The sequence below is a fragment of the Myxocyprinus asiaticus genome, chromosome 27, assembly GCF_019703515.2.
Source record: "Myxocyprinus asiaticus isolate MX2 ecotype Aquarium Trade chromosome 27, UBuf_Myxa_2, whole genome shotgun sequence".
Classification (NCBI taxonomy): Eukaryota; Metazoa; Chordata; class Actinopteri; order Cypriniformes; family Catostomidae; genus Myxocyprinus; species Myxocyprinus asiaticus.
Genome location: NC_059370.1, coordinates 1,876,834 through 1,899,641, shown reverse-complemented (window position 1 = coordinate 1,899,641; position 22,808 = coordinate 1,876,834). Strand labels below are relative to the sequence as shown.

General features: G+C 40.3%; 1 protein-coding gene across 5 annotated transcripts in view; it reads left to right on the top strand.

Moving 5' to 3' along the window:
- The first annotated feature begins 925 nt into the window (after window positions 1-925).
- Window positions 926-22,808, top strand: part of p2ry10 (P2Y receptor family member 10) — an 84,312-nt gene continuing 62,429 nt past the window's right edge. For all 5 annotated transcript variants that reach the window (XM_051658597.1, XM_051658596.1, XM_051658595.1 and 2 more), the window contains exon 1: window positions 926-1,079. The gene's annotated coding sequence lies outside the window, so the exon portion shown is untranslated. The remainder of the gene's footprint in view (window positions 1,080-22,808) is intronic.

The following is a 22,808-nucleotide window of genomic DNA, read 5'->3' as shown; positions in this document are numbered from 1 at the left end:
TCCCAGGGTGATACCTCAAGAAGTTGGTTGAGAAAATGTCAAGAGTACATGTCTGCAAATTCTAGGCAAAGGGTGACTACTTTGAAGATGCTAAAATATAACACAGTTTTGATTTATTTTGGATTTTGTTTAGTCACAACATAATTCCCATAGTTCCATTTATGTTATTCCATAGTTTTGATGACTTTACTATTATTCTAAAATGTGTTTCAAAACTTTTGACCGGTAGTGTATATCCTGTGATAGTAAATTTAAATAGATATGAAATCATTATAAAAAATATAAATTGAGGAATACTAAAGAGGTGTGGGCACAACTCCAAAAAATGGATGAGGTACAGGGGGTTGAATGAGGTCCCGGGTCTCTAAAGACCCGAGGTATGCATTTAAGGGTTAAACAAGAATGCAAAGCCAGCATTTATAAGAACAAACACTTCATAACTTTACATTGGCTACTTTTCCTTTGCACAGTTGCTTACTGACAGAGATCTTGTGCTAGCAGGAGGCAAGATACAAATCTTCAATATCATAACACATGTTGGAAATATCTCTCTGTATCTATGACAGTTTCTCTTTGGTTTGGTCACATGGTACAAATTGTTTTAGCTAGACCTGCAAGCTGTGAACATACTGTAGCAACAGTGATATAAATTAGTTTTAAAATAGGTAATTAATTAAAAATGAATTTATATCCAAAATAATCTGTTTTATCAGTAGTTTTAGATGAAGTTTACTGTAGATTTAGATTAGTAATTTGGTTAAACAGCATCATGTCAGTATTTTTTATGCTAAAGTTTGTGAGGTCATTTTTAATCAACATCACGTGTTGTCACTGTGACTAAACTAACAGACAGGAATTATTCATGATGTTTATCTAACACATATAAAGAAACAGTTTCACTTTCATGCAATGGCTTGTTAGTGTGACTGCAGTAATCGACAATAACTTGTCAAATCACAGGGCATGCCACATGCAGATAACTTCCTCCTTTCCTACATGCAGTGGCTGTTTGAGTCGCATGAGAAACACACTCGACTGGAAAGCACCAGATACATGCAGACTGCAGCTCAGCCCGACAGGTACGAAAAACTGCATCGCACAATGAAACTTGTGGTCATTTATTCTTCATTTATAATTTCTTGACATCAAACTTGTAGCAAATTTGCGGCATATATATATATATATATTATCTCATGCTTGCATGAATTTGTTGTAGAGTAAATTATTGTTGAATATTGATTATTGTAATGTAGATGATTATTGTAGTTTGTATTGTGTTGTTGCAATTCTTAATTGCTGTTCTATTTATCTGATGATGAAACATAATGCAGGATTGCTATACAAATTTTCATGAATTAAAAGTCAAAAAGCTTCAGAACAATGCCATATCATCAGTGTATCATCATAGGTGGGAGAAGAAAATGAATATAGTGAGTTCTAATAATTTGGAGAACTAAACTGAATTTATCTCAGTGGTTTGGTTGCAACACAGTTGTCTCACAGTGAGAAATAAAATTAGTCCAAAGAAAGAAAATGATAAAATGAGCAGTGTAAGTGTACTTGTGAAAACACAGTTCCTCCATTTCCTTTCTGTTTTAACCAGCACACCCGGTCTTACATGACACATCAATGCTCTGATGAACATGAGAATACTGTAATTCAAGTGAAATATGTGTTAAAGTGGAACACAAATGGAGATGTTCAGCAGAATGTGAAGGACTGACACTGTGCATGCACTGTATAAAGGTCCTAAAACTCAATTTCACAAGTTCCATAACTTTTTGTCGACAAAAATTTGAAAGATGTATTTTCAATGTTTCATCAGCTGAACAACCAACACCAATTTGAACAGACTGTACTTTCCCTCAGCCTTGTTTTCATTCTAGTGACGTCAAAAATTACACAAGGCGCTTCTCTGACTAAGGCCCAAAGTGAACACCTACACACACACACACACACACACACACACAAACACACACACACACAAACACACACACACACACACACACACACACACACACACGTTTTGTTTTATATCATCGTGGGGACTTTCCATAGACTTATATGGATTTTATACGGATCTAACGATAATTTCTAACCCCTAACCCTACCCCTAAACCTAACCCTCACAGAAACCTTTTTGCATTTTTACATTTTCAAAATAACATCGTTTAGTATGTTTACTAAGCTATTTCCCACATGGGGACCGATGGCTGGTCCCCACAATGTAGGTGATCTCAGGTTTTACTATCCTTGTGGGGACGTTTGGTCCCCACAATGGAGGTTAAACTTGCACACACACACACACACACACACACACACACACACACACACACACACACACACACACACACACACACACACATCCGTTAGACCTGTACAGGAAGGGAGTTGGCACTTGTGAAAGATGTCTTGATCTGCAGATGAATGATATTAATTTGCCCTGCAGAGGTTAAGATAATAAGCTACATTCAAAGTAACCAATCCTTTGGATATATACAACAAGTATATGTGTATATATATATATATACAGTTGTTGTATTGTTTGTGCACTGGAAGCTTCTGTCACCAAGACAAATTCCTTGTATGTGTAAGCATATTTGGCAATAAAGCTCATTCTGATTCTGTTCACTGTGAAGTCAGTATACTGTTGTCTTTTAATTTTAATAAATTGTCGAAATACTACTGTAAAATATACTGGGAAAGTCATGCAACTAGTAGCCAGGAATTTACTGTAAACTCACACTAAATTTTTTTACAGAGTACTTTGAGTTGTTATGACTGCACAAGTTGAGCCTGAAATACATTTTTACTCCAAATAACACTTAAATGGTTGTTGTTCTCTGTCTGCATTGCTATTTTCTGTAGTTTTTACATTGCTTCTCAAGACCAGATACAGAGAACAGGCAATTAGAATCATCATGGCGCCACCCAGTGGTTGCTCAGGAAAACTGTGGATTGATTACTTTGAATTTATATATATATATATATATATATATATATATATATACACTTGTTGTTGTATTGTTTGTGCACTGGAAGCTATATATATATATATATATATATATATATATATATATATATATGTATGTAAAAATACAAATATGTAATATTCAGATAGTGCGAGGGAATGTAATGGCAGAAGAGGTAGGATATGTTGGATAAATATAAACAGACTAAGCTGTGTATTGCACATAATTATTGCTCAATGGGGCAGTTTTAACTGTTCAAAACTGTTCTTCTGCCTGATGGTTCTGGTGCTCAGAGCTCTGTAGCGCCGGCCAGAAGGCAACAGTTAAAAAAGGTAGTGGGCTGGGTGAGAGAGGTCCAGAGTGATTTTTCCAGCCCTTTACCTCACTCTGGATGTGTACAGTTCTTGAAGGGAGGGCAGGGGGCAACCAATAATCCGCTCAGCAGTCTGAACTGTCCTTTGTAGTCTTTTGATGTCTGATTTCATAGCTGAACCAAACCAGACAGTTATTGAAGTTCAGAGTACAGACTCAATGACTGCTGAGTAGAACTGTATCAGCAGCGCCTGTGGCAGTTTGAACTTCCTCAACTGGCAAAGGAAGTACAACTTCTGCTGGGCCTTTTTCACAATGGAGTCAATGTGGGTCTCCCACTTCAGGTCTTGCGAGATAGTAGAGCCCAGGAACCTGAATGACTCCACTGCTGCCACAGTGCTGTTCAGAATGGTGAGTGGGGGCAAATGTGGTTGTGTTCCTCCTACAGTCCACTATCATCTCCACTTTTTAGAGCATGTTCAGCTCCAGGTTGTTTTGACTGCACCAAACAGCCAGCTGTTCAACTTCCCTTCTGTATGCAGACTCATCGTCATCCTGGATGAGGCTGATGACAGTAGTGTTGTCTGCAAATTTCAGGAGCTTGACAGAGGGGTCCTTGGCAGTGCAGTCATTTGTGTACAGGGAGAAGAGTAGTGGGGAGAGCACACATCACTTGGGGGCACCAGTGCTGGGCGTACAGGTGCTGGAAGTGAATTTCCCCAGTCTCACTAACTGCTGCCTGTCTGTCAGAAAGCTGGTGATCCACTGACAGATAAAGGTGGGAACAGAGAGTTGGTTTAATTTAGTCTGGAGAATAGCTGGGATAATGGTGTTGAAAGCCAAACTGCAGTCCACAAAAAGGTTCCTTGCATATGTCACTGGTCTGTCCAGATGTTCCAGGATATGATGCAATCCCATGTTGACTGCATCATCCACAGACCTGTTTGCTCAATAAGCAAATTGAAGGGGATCCAGAAAGGGTCCAGTGATGTCCTTCAGGTGGGCCAACACTAGTCTCTCAAATGTCTTCATGACCACAGGTGTCAGAGCGATGGGTCTGTAGTCACTAAGTCCTGTGATTTTGGGTTTCTTTGGTACAGGGATGATGGTGGAGCATTCAGGGAACTTCACACTGCTCCAGTGATCTGTTTAAGATCTGTGTGAAGATGGGGGCCAGCTGGTCAGCACAGGATTTTAGACAAGTGGGTGAAACACCATCTGGGCCCTGTGCTTTCCTTGTCTTTTGTTTCCAGAATACCCGGCACACATCCTCTACACAGATCTTAAGTACAGGTTGAGTAGCAGGAGGGGGGAGGAGGGTGGTTGCTGGAGGTGTTGATGTTTGTGTGAAGTGAAGGTCAAAGCGGGTGTGGGGTGTGAGACTGAGATTTCCAAATCTATAGTAAAACACATTCAGGTTATCAGCCAGTTGTTGATTCCCTACAGTGTTGGGGGATGGTGTCTTGTAGTTAGTAATGTCTTTCAGGCCTCTCCACACTGATGCAGGGTCGTTAGCTGAAAACTTGTTTTTAAGCTTCTCAGAGTAGCTTCTTTTAGCCACTCTTGTCTCTTTTGTCAGTGTGTTTCTGGCCTGATTGTACAAGATTTTATCCCCACTTCTGTAAGCATCCTGATGAAGCTGCCTGAGTTTTGCTGTAAACCATGGTTTGTCATTGTTGAAAGTTAAATACGTCCTAGTAGGAATGCACATATCCTCACAGAAACTGATATATAATGTCACAATATCTGTGAGCTCGTCCAGATTGGTGTCTGCAGCTTCAAAAACACGCCAATCAGTGCAGTCAAAGCAGGCTTGTAGTTCCAGCTCTGCTTCATTTGTCCATCCTTTTATAGTCTTTACAACAGGTTTAGCTGATTTAAGTTTCTGCCTGTAGGTCAGAAGAAGATAGACCAGACAGTGATCAGAGAGTCACAAAGCTTCTCTAGGGACAGAGTGATATGCATCCTTTAATGTTGTGTAGCAGTGATCCAGAATATTTCTGTCTCTGGTGGGGCATGTAATGTGCTGTCTGTATTTTTGCAGTTCATAAGTGAGGTTGGCTCTGTTAAAATCACAGAGAATAATAATAACTGAGCCTAGGTATTGTTGTTCCGTGTCTGTGATCTGATCAGCCAGCTGTTGCAGCGCTGCACTCACACACACTTGTAGGGGAATATAAACACTCACCAGAATAAACAAGAAAAACACAAGTGGCAAGTAGAATGGCTTACAGTTGATAAAGAGTGCTTCCAAATTAGGACAGCACATCTTCTTTAATGTTGTTACATCTGTACACCGACTTTAATTGATGTAAAAGCATGTTACACTGCCTCTCGTTTTACCCGTTAATTCCGCAGTGCGATCCGCTCTGAACAGCTGAAAGCCCGGCAGATGTAATGCGCTGTCCGGAATGGCTTCACTCAGCCAGGTTTCTGTGAAGCACAAGGCAGCAGAGTTTGAAAAGTCCTTGTTTGTATGGGTGAGGAGATGTAGTTCGTCCGTTTTGTTTGCAAGAGAACAGAAATTCGCTAGATGAATACTTGGCAGCCCTGTTCACGATGACGGAGCTTGGCCAGCGTGCCGGCTTGCTTCCCTCGCGTCTCATAGCGCGCTTGAACAACACAGCTGTGCCTCCAACTAAAATGTCCAGGAAAATGTTCGAATAGTCAAAAACCGGGAAAAAATGTTCTGCCGAATGTTCAGCTGTTCGTTCCTGGTAAAACTGATTGGAAAAAAAATGACCAAACACAGAACAAACAAACAAAACCAACAAAAGAATTGGAGAGCTCCACACCGAGGCTGCCATCCGTGGCGCCATCTTGAGTGTTGAACAGGGCCATGAAATGACTGTAATGTAGTAGTGCTGTGTTGTAGAATCACAGTGATCTTCTGTATTTTTTCTTTTATCTACAGTGTTTGTTAATTGTCACCATAGTTGAGCTTTGTATGCTCAGTTTTAATAATATCTGTGCATGCTTGGTCGACTATTTTATTTTTCTAAAAGTTCATTAAAGAAATATGAATCATATCACAGACTAGCACTGCAATCATCCCTCCCTCAATGTTCATTTAAACTGATAATATTTCTTTACTTTCAAATTTATCATATAGTGTAGACTACACATCATGGTCCGACATACAGTCAACGACTAAATTGTCTAATTTTCTCCATATATCACAGCACAATAACTTGTGATCTTAAACACAACTGCACTAACTGGGAGAAAATTAATTAAAAAATAAACAAGACAAGTTCCCATCCAAAGGGAACACTATACACCATAATGGTGACTTCAAATGAAACACCATTTTCCCACAATTCAGTGCGATATTCTACTTTCTTTTTTCAAAGTAATTTGTTGTGTTGTGAAAGAGAATGACATAGCCTGCATTGATTTTACAGTAAAATACTGAAAACAATATTTTACTGTAAGAATTTACTGTTAACCTTGTAAAATCCTGGCAATTTTTACATTGTAGTTAATGATATCAATGTAACTCACCTCTGACCATCGCTTCATGACATCTACACACTCAGGTGAGGATCTGTTAATACAAAAATGGTCATCTCGTCTCTATGATGTATCAGCACTATTCAGCCACAGGTTTTTTGGTAATTTTTACAAATGTAATACTCTAAACATCACATTACCCACTAAGAATAAACAAGATGCGAGTGAAAACACTGGAGACCGGAAATCGAAAACTTGCGAATTGTAGAACACTTCCGCCTTCAGGAAAAATGTGGATACACAGAGGGAAAATGTTATTGCTCAAAGCAGTTTGCTTATTCATTACTCTGGAGACTTAATGGAGTACATGGTTATGTTCCTTTTAAGTTCAAACTTTGTCTAGGATGTTTCTCATCCTCAAGAGAGAGAAAAAAAAAATAAATAAAAAAATAATGGTTAAACTGGGCATCTTAGATTAAAAATTAGCATGTGTAAACTTAACAGTAAAACTTTTTCATAAAAGTAATTCACACTTGTCAGTTGCGGATGCTGGTCAAGGTGGCATATTTGAGAGCAGCACCAGATGGCTCGACTCTGAATACATACGAGTGCTCCGCTGTCTGCTCTCTGTTCAGATAAATCACAAAATATGCCACCAACTGTGCACACATTTCTGGCAGTTACAGTTTTGCTTGGTTTATTAAAATGCTGAATAACCGACAGTTGAAGGGGTTTTGCAACCTGCTCTCATAAGAGTTGTGTGAAATAGTAAAAACTTTAAAAAATCATATGAGTTGGCTCGTATAAACCATTTCAAGACGGTTTAAGGAAATGACATCTTTTTGTTCCTTGAACATTTCCTGCTAGTTGTCGAACTCAGACTGCATTCCAAATGGGATAAATCACTCTCCGTAGGGTACTTTGAAGGGAGAACAATCATGATAGTCATGTTGTAAGATCATAAAATATAAAATATCATTATTAAAATGTGGATCATGCTCATCGGTGACTGGATGCTCCCTGGATGCCTGGAACTAACGGAAATTAAAGAGTTTAGATCTCCGAAAAAGCAATGACAAATGGACGCATGAACAGCTTCAGTGAAGCAAGACGGCTTGATATGTGCAGTAATAACAGCTGTACCACACGTCTTATCTTTAGTAGGTGAACAAAATGTATGCCAACTTATTGTAATTTTGATAGATAGAGCTCTAAAAGTGACTATAGATTGCTACAATTATAATGAATGAAGCTGCACAAGTCATTTACTACTATCACATTTATTAATTAAGCAGACGCTTTTATCCTAAACAACTTACAAATTAGGAACACAAAAAAATAAATCCTTCCCTTGTCCGCAGGTCACACAGAGAGCTTCACTGAATGGCTTCACTGATTATAACAGGAGCAATCCAATATACCCTGAGTTTAGATGCTCAGTTGTGAGCATCTAAACTATGATACAATTTCGTCGCCTTTCTCACATAGATGCTCAGTATCAACAACACGTCAGCATAAGACACTTAAGGTAAACATTTTATGTTATTTGAGGAAAATATGTACTCAGAACATTATTTAAAGGATCAGGTAATATATCGGAAGTGCTTCAGGAATAGTTCCGTTCTAATTCCTTTGTTATTGTTTACATCCTTGAAATGGCCTATAACATAAGACTGTTTTGTATAATGAAGAAAGAGAAACAGCTGTGTTTTGGAAGAGCATTCTGATGATTTATCTAAAGTTTACCCCTTAACACAAAACCTCCATAGGTGTAAAGTAATTATACTTCATTACAACACGTAAGTATTTTTGGGGGGAATTTGTATTTTACTCAAGTGTAATTTAAATTGAATACTTGTACTTACTTGTACTTAATCACATTTCCAAAGAAAAAAAAATAGTACTTACAATTAAATTTAGAATTTAAAAGTACTTGTTACATTTTTGCAGACCGTTTTCTTTAGTCTGACTGGACTGCAAATTGACAGTTCATTACAAATGCCACCAGGGGGAAAATATGACATATGACATTCGAAACATTGAAAGGGCAGTTTAATAAACTAGTCAAAATATTATTTATTTTGCCAATAAAATCAAATCAATCAAATCAAATCACTTTATTTTCACTCAACCATATACACAAGTGCAACAGTGGGTGAAAGTCTTTGGTGCAGTTCCGAGCAACATAGCAGTCATGACAGTGGTGAGACATATACCAATTTACAATAAACATCAGATTTACACAACACAATTTACATATCTAATGTACACATAATTATACACAACACAATATACAACTAATAATATACAATGTACAGTATACAATAAACACAATAAAGAATACACTTACACACAATATAGAATACACAGTATACAATAAAAAAGTATATATAAAATATACAGTAGGTTGTATTGTGCTGTATTGACATTCAGGCTGTCAGTTGATAGTCAGTTGCCAGTGTGTTATTAAGAGAAGTATAAAATGTGAGTCCAGTCTGAGGCTAATAAAGTGCAGTGCTGATATATGTATCATGAGCGATCAAGAGTTCAAAAGTCTGATTGCTTGGGGGAAGAAGCAGTCATGAAGTCGGCTGGTGCGGGTCCTGATGCTGCGAGACCGCCTGCCTGATGGTAGCAGTGAGAGCAGCCCATGGCTCGGGTGGCTCGAGTCTCTGATGATCCTCTGAGCTTTTTTCACACACCGCCTGGTATAGATGTGCTGGAGGGAGGGAAGCTCACCTCCGATGATATGTCTGGCAGTTCACACCACCCTTTGCAGGGCTTTGCAGTTGAGGGTGGTGCTGTTGCCGTACCAGGTGGTGATGCAGCCTGTCAGGATACTCTCTACAGTGCTGGTGTAGAACCGTGTGAGGATGTGGTGGTTCATTCCAAACTTCTTCAGTCATCTCAGGAAGAAGAGGCACTGGTGAGCCTTCTTCACAACAGCCTCAGTGTGGACGGACCATGTGAGTTCCTCAGTGATGTGGACACCGAAGAACTTGAAGCTGCTGACCCTCTCCACCGGTGCTCCATTGATGGTGATGGGGCTGTGTTCTCTGTCTTTTCTCCTGAAGTCCACCACAAGCTCCTTGGTCTTACTGACATTGAGAGAGAGGTTGTGCTCCTCTTTGTATGCTGTTTCATCATTGTCAGTGATCAGACCTACCACCGTCGTATCATCAACAAACTTAATGATGGCACTGGAGCAGTGTTGACACACAGACATGTGTGTACAGGGAATACAGGAGTGGGATGAGAACATAGCCCTGCGGGGCTCCAGTGTTGAGGGTCAGTGATGAGGAGATGTTACTGCCCATTGTAACCACTTGGCGTCTACCTTACAAGAAGTCCAGGATCCAGCTGCACAGCGAGCAGTTTAAGCCCAGAGCCCGGAGTTTCAAATCAAGCTTGGAGGGCACTATGGTGTTGAATGCTGAGCTGTAGTCTACAAACAGCATTCTCACATATGTGTTCCTTTTTTCCAGGTGAGAACACCACCAGTGTGTAGTGTAGATGCAATGGCATCATCAGTGGAGCGGTTGTTGTGGAAAGCAAACTGCAGTGGGTCCAGTGAGGCAGGCAGAACAGAGCAGATGTAATCTCTGATTAGTCTCTCAAAGCATTTGCTGATGATGTGGGTTAGAGCAACAGGACGCCAGTCACTTAATCAAGTGATTTTGGATTTCTTTGGTACAGGCACAATGGTGGATGTTTTAAAGCACGTGGGGACCACAGAGAAGGAGAGGGAAAGGTTGAAAATGTCCATAAAAACACCAGCCAGTCAGTTCACGCACGCTCTGATGATGCGGACTGGACCTGTGGCTTTACGGATATTCACCTGTCGGAAGGATTGGGTTACATCCGTGACAGAGACAGAGAGTGAACTAACCTCTGTAGCTTTGGCCGCGAGAGCTCTCTCCGCAAGGGCGGTGTTATTTCCCTCAAAACGGGCATAAAAAGTATTAAGCTCATCCGGGAGAGAGGCAGCAGTGATCACGGTGGAGTTTTTATTCCCTTTGAAGTCCGTGATGATATTAATTCCCTGCCACATGGTTCTAGATTCAGTGGTGTTGAACTGTCCTTCAATCTTGTCCCTGTACTGGCATTTGGCTGCTCTGATAGTTTTGCGGAGGGCATAACTGGTTTGTTTATGCTCCTCTGCATTCCCGGAATTAAAAGCAGAGTTCCCCGCATTAAGTGCCGCACGAACATCGCTATTAATCCATGGTTTCTGGTTGGGGTAGATCCGTATTGTTTTGGTCGGCGCTATGTCATCTATGTTAATCCATTTAACGTATAAGGTAATTGGCCACAACATGGTATAACGCTTAAAGAACCATTCAAATAATACATTTTTTATTTTACATTTAAAAAATGTTTATTAATGTTTATTATAGAAAATCAATAAATTTGCAACTACTGTAGATTAAACTTATACCAAACACCACAAAAAATATTATTACAATAAATATCACATTTAGCTTGGTCGATCTTTGGTGGAGTGAATTAACTCCAGATGATGTTTCTCTGTATGTCATTAACTCATGATTTGAGACTTTTGAATTCGTTCAAAAGAGACTATCACTCCGAAAATATTTTTTATTTTCAATAGAATAACCCTGGTAAAATAAAGGAATTATGAAGTATATATATATATATATATATATATATATATATATATATATATATATATATATATATATATATACAAACCCATAGAAATCTGAAATCTGATTTATCACAACATATGATATAAAAAAAAGTAGGCCTACACACAAATATGTGTCGGTTAGTTGTTTTCAGTGCAAATATTTTCTCCACTTCCATCTGCGTGGATGAGCATGAGGAGCAGGGTTTATCGCATGGACTGATTGACAGCGTATTAGACAAATCAGCGCTAATCTGAGCCAGTGTCTCCCCTCACGTGACTTTTCTTCTATATTCGGCAGTTACCTACCTCACATTCATGCCACATTGAGGAGCTCAATGATATTGCAATGAGCTGAAGGGAGGATTGAGAGACACTGCCTCACTCTGAAACTTTATCTGCTGGTGTCGCTGTTTGACAGAGTGACTTTAGAATTATGACATTATTTGAGCTCACATTTTGCAATATTTTATTTGTTTTATTTATGTACAGTCGTTAATTTTTCTCACCCAAATTTTTGAGGAGACACTGCCTCCCTTGCCTACTCCCAGAAATTGATATATATATATATATATATATATTTATATATAAGATTATTTCAGAATTGTTTACTTATTCGTTCAGGTAACCATTTATGTAAATCACACTTTTACGCCATGTCTTTCATATGTTTTGAGTAATTAAACCATTGATAAAGCACAGAGACCAATACAAGTCTAATTATCCTTTATTTAAATCAGCATGTCTACTAAGAGACTTTAGCAGTGTTTAAATATCACAAGCATTTTCCCTTCAAATGACAACAAACATTATCATTTTGTGAACTGCTCTGCATGACCATCAAGGAATATGCAAAAAAGATGACATAGCCTAAAAGTAATTACAGGTTTTAATTATGTCCTGTAGTCATTGTAATGTCATTAGTCCCTTTTACTCTTAATTAATGCAGTCGCTTTCTCTCCTTTTTAAACGAGATTACCGAACTAAATGAGCGACATGCCTCCTCTCTGTCAATCGGTCATAATAACGTCACTCGTTCATGAATCGAATTAGGAAATGGGTCGTATTCTTTCAGTGGGTCAAACAAATGATATGCTTCTTCACAGCCCACACTCCAATGGTATTGGCTCACACAACAGTCAGTCTTTACAGGTGGGAAAAGGCACCAAAGCGCCTCGCGATTCAAACCATTGCGGCTGCAGCTGTTTAAAACACTTATTAGCTGATTGCAAAGTCACATATTTTTAGGGGGGCTGAGATGAATTTTAGAGGGGCTGAAGCCCTCCTAAAAAGGGTCTAGTAACGCCTATGTTTAATAAGGATTCATTCAAGATGAATTGCTTCCTTTGTCTCCCACTCACCAAGGAAATTTCTGCCTTCAAAAGTTCACCATCAGAGCTTATCACATGTTGAGGTAAGTTGCTTTTTAATTTTTTACTGCTAATGTCATCCGAAAGTCTTTTAGTTATTTTCATCCATTTTGGCATTGATTAATTAAGACTGATTTTCTGTTATTTATCTGAACAATACAGTGCAACAATATGTTTCCGGAAGTAAAAATCCCCTTCAAAATTCCATTACCAATCTCCTTAAAGAAAGTAATTTTTAGTGATAACATGTAAACCTTTCAAGACAGGCCTACAATGAGCTTTGAGGTTTAAGAGGTGTGGTATATTTTTCTGTAGAAGTCAATGTGACTTTTTTGTGAATTTTTAAAAGTATTTAATAGGGGAGCAGTGACTGCCCACGGCACTAAGAATGACAATCAAATCAGTCCAGTCTTTCACCCTTACAGTAATGTGTTTCATTGGTGGGAATTGATAGAAAATTGCATATTTTGATGGCTACTTTTAAATTGTATGCATCTCCAAAAGTATTGAGTATTTAAGCTATTTAAAATGATAAATCCATTGTAAATGGCTCCTGTTTATTGATGAAGTGGTGTTTTAAATATTGAGTAACATTCAGCACTATTTATTTATTTATTTTTGCAGAGAATTCACCCACATGCCCTTAAAAACTACTCCAAATTGACATCTGTGGTGCAGAAGAGAAAGATTGATACATACATTCACACCAGCCACAAGCATCTGATAAGTGGATTCTGACTTCCCAGTCAAACATGTGTCTCAAGTCACTGTGAACAAAGTTATATTGAAGTACATAGTTCAAGGACTTTACTCTTCTAGCATTGTTGATCTGCCCTCATTTAAAGAGATGATTAGTACACAGCAGCCTGGCACTTCTGTATGAGGCCTGCTTTACACTCAAACATGATATACACATCATGATGGCGCTGCGGATGGCCGCCTTGGTGTGGAGCGCTCCTATTGTTTTGTTGTTTTTGATTGTTTGTCCTGTGTTTAGTAATCTTTTTCCAGTCAGTTCGACAGCTTATACCAGACAGTCTTTTCCCGGTTTTTGAATATTCAGATGTTTTGCTAGACATTTTAGTTGGAGGCGCGGCTTTGTTGTTCAGGAGATGCAGGCGAGGAAGACGAGCCGGTGTGCTGGTCAAACTCCGTCGGTGGGGCTTTCGAACAATGCTGCCGAGCATTCATCTTGCGAATCTCTGCTCTCTTCCTAACATAATGGACGACTCCATCTCCTCTCCCGCACAAACATGGACTTTTCAAACTCTGCTGCCTTGTGCTTCACAGAAACCTGGCTGAGTGAAGCCATCACGGACAGCGTGTTATATCTGCTGGGCTTCCAGCTGTTCAGAGCGGATCGCATCGCAAAGTTAACGGGGAAAACGAGAGGCGGTGGAACATGCTTTTACATCAATGAAAGTTGGTGTACAGGTGTAACAATGTTAAAGAGGATGTGCTGTCCTAATTTGGAAGCGCTATTTATTAACTGTAAGCCTTTCTACTCGCCGCAGGATTTTTCCTCCTTTATTCTGGTGGGTGTGTATATCGCGCCAAACGTGTGTTTGAATGCGGCGCTGCAACAGCTGGCTGATCAAATCACATACACGGAACAACATTACCCGGACTCAGTTATTATTATTCTTGGGGATTTTAACAAAGCAAATCTCACACGTGAACTGCCCAAATACAAACAGCACATTACATGCCCCACCAGAGACAGGAACATACTGGATCATTGCTACACAACAATAAAGGATGCATATCGCTCTGTCCCTAGAGCAGCTTTGGGACTCTCTGATCTCTGTCTGGTTCATCTTCTTCAGAAATTAAAATCAACCAAGCCAGTAGTAAGGACTGTAAAGAGATGGACCAATGAAGCAGAGCGGGAACTACAAGCCTCCTTCGATTGCACGGATTGAAGTGTTTTTGAGGTTGCAGCCACAGAACTGGACAAGCTCACAGATACTGTTACATCATATATCAGTTTCTATGAGGATATGTGCATTCCTAGTAGGACATATTTATAGTTCAACAACGACAAACCATGGTTTACCGCAGAGCTCAGGCAGCTTCGTCAGGCCAAAGAGGATGCTTACAGGGGTGGGGATAAAGTCTTGAACAATCAGGCCAGGAACACACTGAACAAGGAAATCAGAGTGACTAAAAGAAGACACTCTGAGAAGCTGAAAAACAAGTTTTCAGCTAATGACCCTGCATCATTGTGGAGTGGCATGAAACAACTCACAAATTACAGGACTCCTACCCCCAACCCTGTGGTGGACCAACAACTGGCTGACAACCTGAATGTGTTCTACTGCAGATTTGAAAGGCCCAATCTCACACCCCACACCCACTCTGACCTTCACTTCACACATACACCAACTTCTCCTGCAACCCCCCTCCTCCCCCCTCCTGCTACTCATCCTGCACTTAAGATCTGTGAAGATGATGTGAGCCGTGTCTTTCGGAAACAAAAGACGAGGAAAGCTTCAGGCCCAGATGGTGTCTCACCAGCGTGTCTTCGATCCTGTGCTAACCAGCTGGCCCCCATCTTCACACAGATCTTCAATAGATCACTGGAGCAGTGTGAAGTCCCATGCTGCTTCAAATGCTCAATCATTATCCCTGTCCCAAAGAAACCAAAAATCACAGGACTTAATGACTACAGACCTGTCGCCCTGATGTCTGTGGTCATGAAATCATTTGAGAGACTGATGTTCGCCCACCTGAAGAACATCACTGGACCCTTTCTAGATCCCCTTCAATATGCTTATCGAGCAAACAGGTCTGTGGATGATGCAGTCAACATGGGATTGCATCATATCCTGCAACATCTGGACAGACCAGGGACATATGCAAGAATCCTTTTTTTATGACTTCAGTTCGGCTTTCAACACCATCATCCCAGCTATACTCCAGAATAAATTACACTAACTCTCTGTTCCCATGTCTATCTGTCAGTGGATTACCAGCTTTCTGATGGACAGGCAGCAGCTTGTGAGACAGGGGAAACTCACTTCCAGCACCTGTACAATCAGCACTTGTGCCCCCCAGGGATGTGTGCTCTCCCCTCTACACTTCTCCCTCTACACCAATGACTGCATCACCAAGGACCCCTCTGTCAAGCTCCTGAAGTTTGCAGACGACACCACTGTCATCGGGCTCATCCGAGATGATGATGAGTCTGCATACAGAAGGGAGGTTGAACAGCTGGCTGTCTGGTGCAGTCAAAACAACCTTGAGCTGAACATGCTCAAAACGGTGGAGATGATTGTGGACTTTAGGAGGAACACCCCAACACTGACCCCCCTCATCATTCTAAACAGCACTGTGGCAGCAGTGGAGTCATTCAGGTTCCTGGGCACTACCATCTCACAGGACCTGAAGTGGGAGACACACATTGACTCCATTGTGAAGAAGGCCCAGCAGAGGTTGTACTTCCTTCGCCAGCTGAGGAAGTTCAACCTGCCACAGGCGCTGCTGATACAGTTCTACTCAGCAGTCATTGAGTCTGTCCTCTGCACTTCAATAACTGTCTGGTTTGGTTCAGCTACGAAATCAGACATCAGAAGACTACAAAGGACAATTCGGACTGGTGAGAGGATTATTGGTTGTCCCCTGCCCCCCCTTCAAGAACTATACACTTCCAGAGTGAGGAAAAAGGCTGGAAAAATCACTCTGGACCTCACTCACCCTGCCCACTACCTTTTTGAACTGTTGCCTGCTGGCCGACGCTTCAGAGTTCTTAGCACCAGAACCATCAGGCACAGGAACAGTTTTTTTCCCTCAGGCTATCCATCTCATCAACAGTTAAATTGCCCCATTGAGCAATAACTATGTGCAATACACAGTTTAGTCTTTTTTTATATCTATCCAACACATCCAGCCTCCTCTGCCATTTCATTCCTCTGAACTGCACTGTACATAACAGATAACAGATTTGTATTAGATTGCACTACGTATGTGTATGTGTGTATGTATGTATGTGTGTGTCTGTGTGTGTGTATGTACGTATGTGTATAACTATTTTTTTTTATTATTATCTATGTCTTGCTGCTTGTTGTACACTGGAAGCTCCTGTCACCTTGACAAATTCCTTGTATATGTAAGCATACTTGGCAATAAAGCTGATTCTGATTCTGAAACAGGGGCAGACTGGGAAGAGAAATCGGCCCTGGATTTTACATAGAAACCGGCCCAAAAATTGTTGAGTTGGGTTGCTGTCCTTTTCTGCATATCACGGTGCCATTTGGCGGCCCTCTTCAGCCAATCGTTGCCCTTTCGGCATAACGCGGCAAGCCGTTTCAGATTCTTGCCACCTGTTTCTGCCCCATTTCGCAGCCGGCCTACCAGGAAAAGTCCCGGCTCTCCCTATGGCCAGTCTGCCCCTGCACTCAAAGATAACTGAGGCTGCTCAAATCATGATACAGAAAGCGACAGCTGCCATGAGAAAAGTTGAATGGATTGCAACCACAGTTGATTGCTGGACTGCCAGAATAAAATAATTAATTTGTGTAACAGAACACTGAAAGTCTTGAAAGACATTCTGCTGCACTTGCCTGGAAAAGACTGAAGTGCTCCCATCCTTGTGATGCACTGGCCAGTGCTTTAAAGATATCTATTAAGAGTACACCATATGTGGCAAGATTGTCTGCACCTCTACAGATAGTGGTTCCAACTTCCTGGTGTTCAGAGTTTTTGGTACAGATTGTCTGCGCCTCTACAGATAGTGGTTCCAACTTCCTGGTGTTCAGAGTTTTTGGTACAGAAAACAGTGATATGGTGACTAGGGGTGTAGTGGCTCAAATTTCTCACTGTTCACTTTGTATCTCGGTTTTTGTACGGTTCGATACTTGCAATTTTCAGGAAAAAAATACTGCAAAATCCAAAGTAAGAATACTCTATTTGATAACAAACACTTCTACAGGTTGCCCTTACAAAAAAACATGGTTTTACTTCTACAACCATAGATTAACCATGGTATAGTAAAATCATAGTAACTAAAAACGTAACCATATTTACTACAGACATGGTTTCAGTATTACTATAGTAAAACTATGATTACTATATGGATACTACAGTATTACTGTAGTACAACCATGGTTTCTGGTTACAGCAGTCATGTTACTACAATATTTGTCGAACCATAGTTAATTTTTGTTAGGGTCCTAAACAAAAAATATAATTTAAAAAATAATAATAAAATAACTCATAAAAGATCAACCTTTTATCATAATACATGCATTATTATGCTTCATGTATCAACATAAAGTTAATTTCAAACTCAACTTTCTAAAGTTGGACATCACTATTGATGTCGTGCGCAATAAACATCCCGAATACCTTAATGATAAATTATGTCTGTCACTGAGCACTGAGTGCCTGCTTAAGTAAGGAAGGGAGTATGCGCAGGTTCTTTCCCAGAATGATGTCGGTGTATATGGTTAATCATATATCGATGTGTTACTAGCAGGCTTATACGGCACTCACGTTGAGCAGTGTCTGCAAACAGTGCCTGTTTTTTGACCATCACTGTTGTAATTGACTGCAAATCAAAAGCTTTCAGACAGGAGACTTGAATGATCCAGGGGGCTTCTTTCTCAGTGGCTTGTTTTTTCCACTTGCCATTTTCAACTACACACCAACACATGCAGTCAAGTCAAGTCGTTTTTATTTGTATAGCGCTTTTCACAACACACACATCGTTTTAAAGCAGCTTTACAGAAAATCATGCATTAACAGGAAATGAAACTGAACTATCTATAAAGTCTTAGAGTCAATTGTGTAATTGTAAATTGTGTATAAAAATAAATAATTAAATAATAATTGTATTTAGAACCCCATTGAGCAAGCCAAAGGCAACTGTGGCAAAGAACACAAAACTCCATTAAATGTTGGTTAATGGAGAAAAATAACCTTAGGAGAAACCAGGCTCACTATGGGGGCCAGATCCCCTCTGGCTAAACAGCACGAATATAATGCCAATATTACTTATTTATGTGCAGTGCAAGTCATGGTTTAGTAAATTAAGTAAGTGTAAAGGGCCAGTGTTTCAACAAAGATTTTGTAAGAACTGTCAGATTAATGACTAATGTCTTTGAAGTTCATCCTGGATTAACTGTAGAAGTTTACATAGATGCATTGTCCTTTGTTAGTTGGCTGATAAAGACTTTTGTTGGCAATTAAATGATAGTCTATGTATTCCATTTCAGGAGTGTGGTCCACCACTGTTGGGCCCTTGAGCAAGGCCCTTAACCCTATCTGCTCCAGGGGCGCCGTATCATGGCTGACCCTGCACTCTGACCCCAGCCTAGCTGGGATATGTGAAAAAGAAGAATTTCACCGTATATGTGCAAATGTATAATGTGTGATAAATAAAGAAAATTATTAAATTATTATTATTATTATTATTATTATCATTAGTCCAAGGTGATGCAGGCAGAGATGAGTGAGGTGCATCGCAGTTCAACCAGCAGGTCATTTTGGTGAGGTCTATCCTAAGTCCAAGGTTCAGGCAGTGGCATATGAAGTATTCCATGTCTTATGGTTGGAGAGTCCATTATAATAGACTGAAGTGATGTCTGGCTGGCATCGGGTTAGGAATCCCGAGGTTGAGACAGGGATACAAATAGAATAATATTAGCGTAGATGCCATTACATATTTTGCAGAGTTATAGATCATGATAAATGTTCTCGTTCCGGCAGACATAACTAAAGCAGCCTAAGAGTTGATGGATAAATTAGGTGTATGCCTGGCTAATTAGTTGAATCTTTAGTCTAGACTTAAACTCGGTGAGTGTGTCTGCATCCTAATGTAACATTGGGTACTAGGAGTGGAAGAGAGGAGTCACAGGAGTAACTTAAAATTTAATAAAATGATGCTGGAGTGGAAGATAACAAAACAAGGAATCGATACAACAAAACTACACAACATTGCAATACAAGAACTGACAGGATTAAAACAAAACAGGAGGGTATTTATACAAACAAAGGCAGATGACGAAATGGAGGACAGATGAGGATGATTGGAAACAGATGGAAGTGATGGGGCAGTGCACTATGGGAAATGTAGTCCGGGGGAAAACTTCAAAATAAGAGTCCTTGTGAAACATGAGGGAGAAAGACTGTGACATTACCCCCTCCCCCCAAAGGGCAACTCCTGGTGCCCAAAGATGGATTAGGAGGGTAGGGTGATGCAGAAGGTGAAGAAGGATCCAAGGAGGACGATCAGGGGACCTGGGGGGCGGCTTCAGGGCTAGGAATGGATCCGAGGGCATAGGGGGTGGCTTCAGGGCTGGGAATGGATCTGGGGGCCTGGGGGGTGGTTTCAGGGCTAGGAATGGATCCAGGGGCCTGGGGGGTGGCTTCAGGGCTGGGAATGGATCCGGAGGCAGAACCGCTAGAGGAGGAGACTCTGGGGAAGAGGGCGGAGCCGTAGAAGACTCTAAGAGTGGAGCCTTGGGAGGCGGAACCAGGGAAGATGGAGCCAGTGGAGGAGGAAGGGTAATCAGGGTGGGAACCAGGGTGGGGAGCAAGTCCAGGTCTACTAACATGGCAAGAGCTGGCTCAGAGGTGGTCGAGGCTACAGGCGTCGGCACTGGGACGGTCGAGGCTACAGGCACCGGCTCTGGGATGGTCGAGGCTACAAGCATAGGCACTGGCTCATTAACTGTGGCAGGTGTGGGAAATGTAGTCCAGGGGAAATCTTCAAAATAAGAGTCCTTGTGAAACATGAGGGAGACAGACTGTGACACCTGAACAGTGTTATGGAGACTATTCCATAGTTTAGGAGCCAAATAGGGAAAGGACCTACCTCCTTTTGTGGATTTTGATATTCTAGGAACTATTAACAGGCCATAATTTTGCAATCGTAATTAACATGATGGAATATAGCGTTGTAGATGGTCACTTAAGTATTGCGGTGCTAGACCATTGAAAGCTTTGTACGTAGTTAACAAAAATTTTAAATGAATATGAAATTTAACAGGTAGCCAATGTAACGATGATAAAATGGGGCTAATATGATCATATTTCTTGGTTCTAGTCAGCACTCTGGCTGCTGCATTTTGAACTAATTGAAGTTATTTATTGAACTTGCTGGACATCCTCCCAGTAATGCATTACAATAATCTAGTCTTGAGGCCATGAACGCAATGAATTAGTTTTTCGGCATTAGGAACAGAGAGCATGTGTCGTAACTTAGCAATATTTCTGTGGTGGAAAAATGCTGTTCTACAAACATTGGAAATGTGATTTTCAAAGGACAGATTGGTATCAAATATAACACCTAAGTTATTCGCTGTAGAAGATAATGTAACAGTACATCCATAAAGAGTCAAATTCTATTTTAGTGGCTTATTTTTAGAGGTTTTTGGTCCAATCATTAGTACCTCTGTTTTGTCGGAATTGAGTAGAAGGAAACTTCTGGCCATCCAGTTTTTGATTTCACTGATACACTCTGCTAATTTGGAGAATTGTGAAATTTTATCAGGTTTCAAAGAAATATAAAGTTGGGTATTGTCGGCATAACAGTGGAAACTTATTCTACGATTTCTGATAATATCTCCCAGGGGAAGCATATATAAGGAGAAAAGCAGAGGCCCTAAAACTGATCCCTGTGGCACTCCATACTTAACTTTTGTTTGATTTTACAATTCCTCGTTTACATAGACAAAGTGGTAGCGGTCTGCTAAATAGGACCTAAACCATTCTAATGCAAGTCCACAAATGCCAACATAATTCTTAAGCCTATTCAAGAGAATGTTGTGATCTGTGGTGTCGAAGGCAGCACTAAGATCTAAAAGCATTAGAAGAGAAATGCAGCCGCGATCAGATGATAGGAGCACGTCATTTGTAACTCTGATAAGTGCAGTCTCTGTACTGTGGTGGGGCCTAAATCCTGAATGAAATTATTCATATATACTATTTCTCTGTAGAAATGAGGACACTACCTTTTCTAGTATTTTTTACATAAATGGGAGATTTGAATTTGGTCTATAATTAGCCAATTCTCCAGGATCAAGCTGTGGCTTCTTAATAAGTGGTTTGATAACTGCCATTTTAAAGTTTCTTGGGACATGTCCTAAGGATAGTGAGGAGTTAATAATATTCAGAAGAGGTTCTGAGATTACAGGGAATGCAGAACTGTTATGTCATCAACTGACCCACGTTAGACACAGGCAGAGTGTAACCATCTACAGAGCAATACAAGTGCATTAGCTGAGGTTCAAACTATGACTGTCTATTTTATGCTTTTTCTTCGCCAAACACGACACACAAATGTGAAAGTGGCAACAATACTAATTCTGAAGACAGCGATGAGGGAAATGACTGTGTGGAATTCCAAGATGCCTCTCTACTCCTGGATCAGGATGATGGCTTTGAATTCCAACTACCAAAACTTCAAAGGTGTGCTTGCCACATCCTTAACATGGTCTCAAGTGTTGATGCCCAAAAAGCTTCCTCAGGATGTCTTCTAATTAATCTTGGCTACTTTAAGCATTAAAATGCTTCATGAATGACTCTTAGATTAAAATTTTAGGAGTCCTAAAATTAGCAGTGACACACCCCTAATTTTTAAGAGTTTTTCCTAAATTTTCATGTTAGGAGCTACTTTTAGCCTTAATTTTGTTTTTTGAATACGGGCCCTGGACAATATCAGACTGCATTTGGAGTCCATGGACCATCATCAGGAATCCCAAAACAGTTTACCTGATGATGACGATTTTTTTGCTCCTTTCAAGTCGATAGCACATGAGACCTGCAGAGAGCTGGGTGATACCTGGTCTGTGTGACAGACACCAGAGTGTCTCTGGTGACTTTCCGTGCTATTTGCCGCCTCTCCATCAGGACCAATACACCTCTTCCTGCATCAGCAGCCTCTGAAAAGCTTGGCTTGACTTGGCAACAACTTTGAAAAATCAGTTACTGCTGAAGTTAAACCAGAAGTTTAACAATTTTGAGTAGCACATTGACTATTATAAATCACATATTAACACATTGGCATGTCCTACAGTTGCAGGTTTATTATTATTATTATTTCTTTAACAA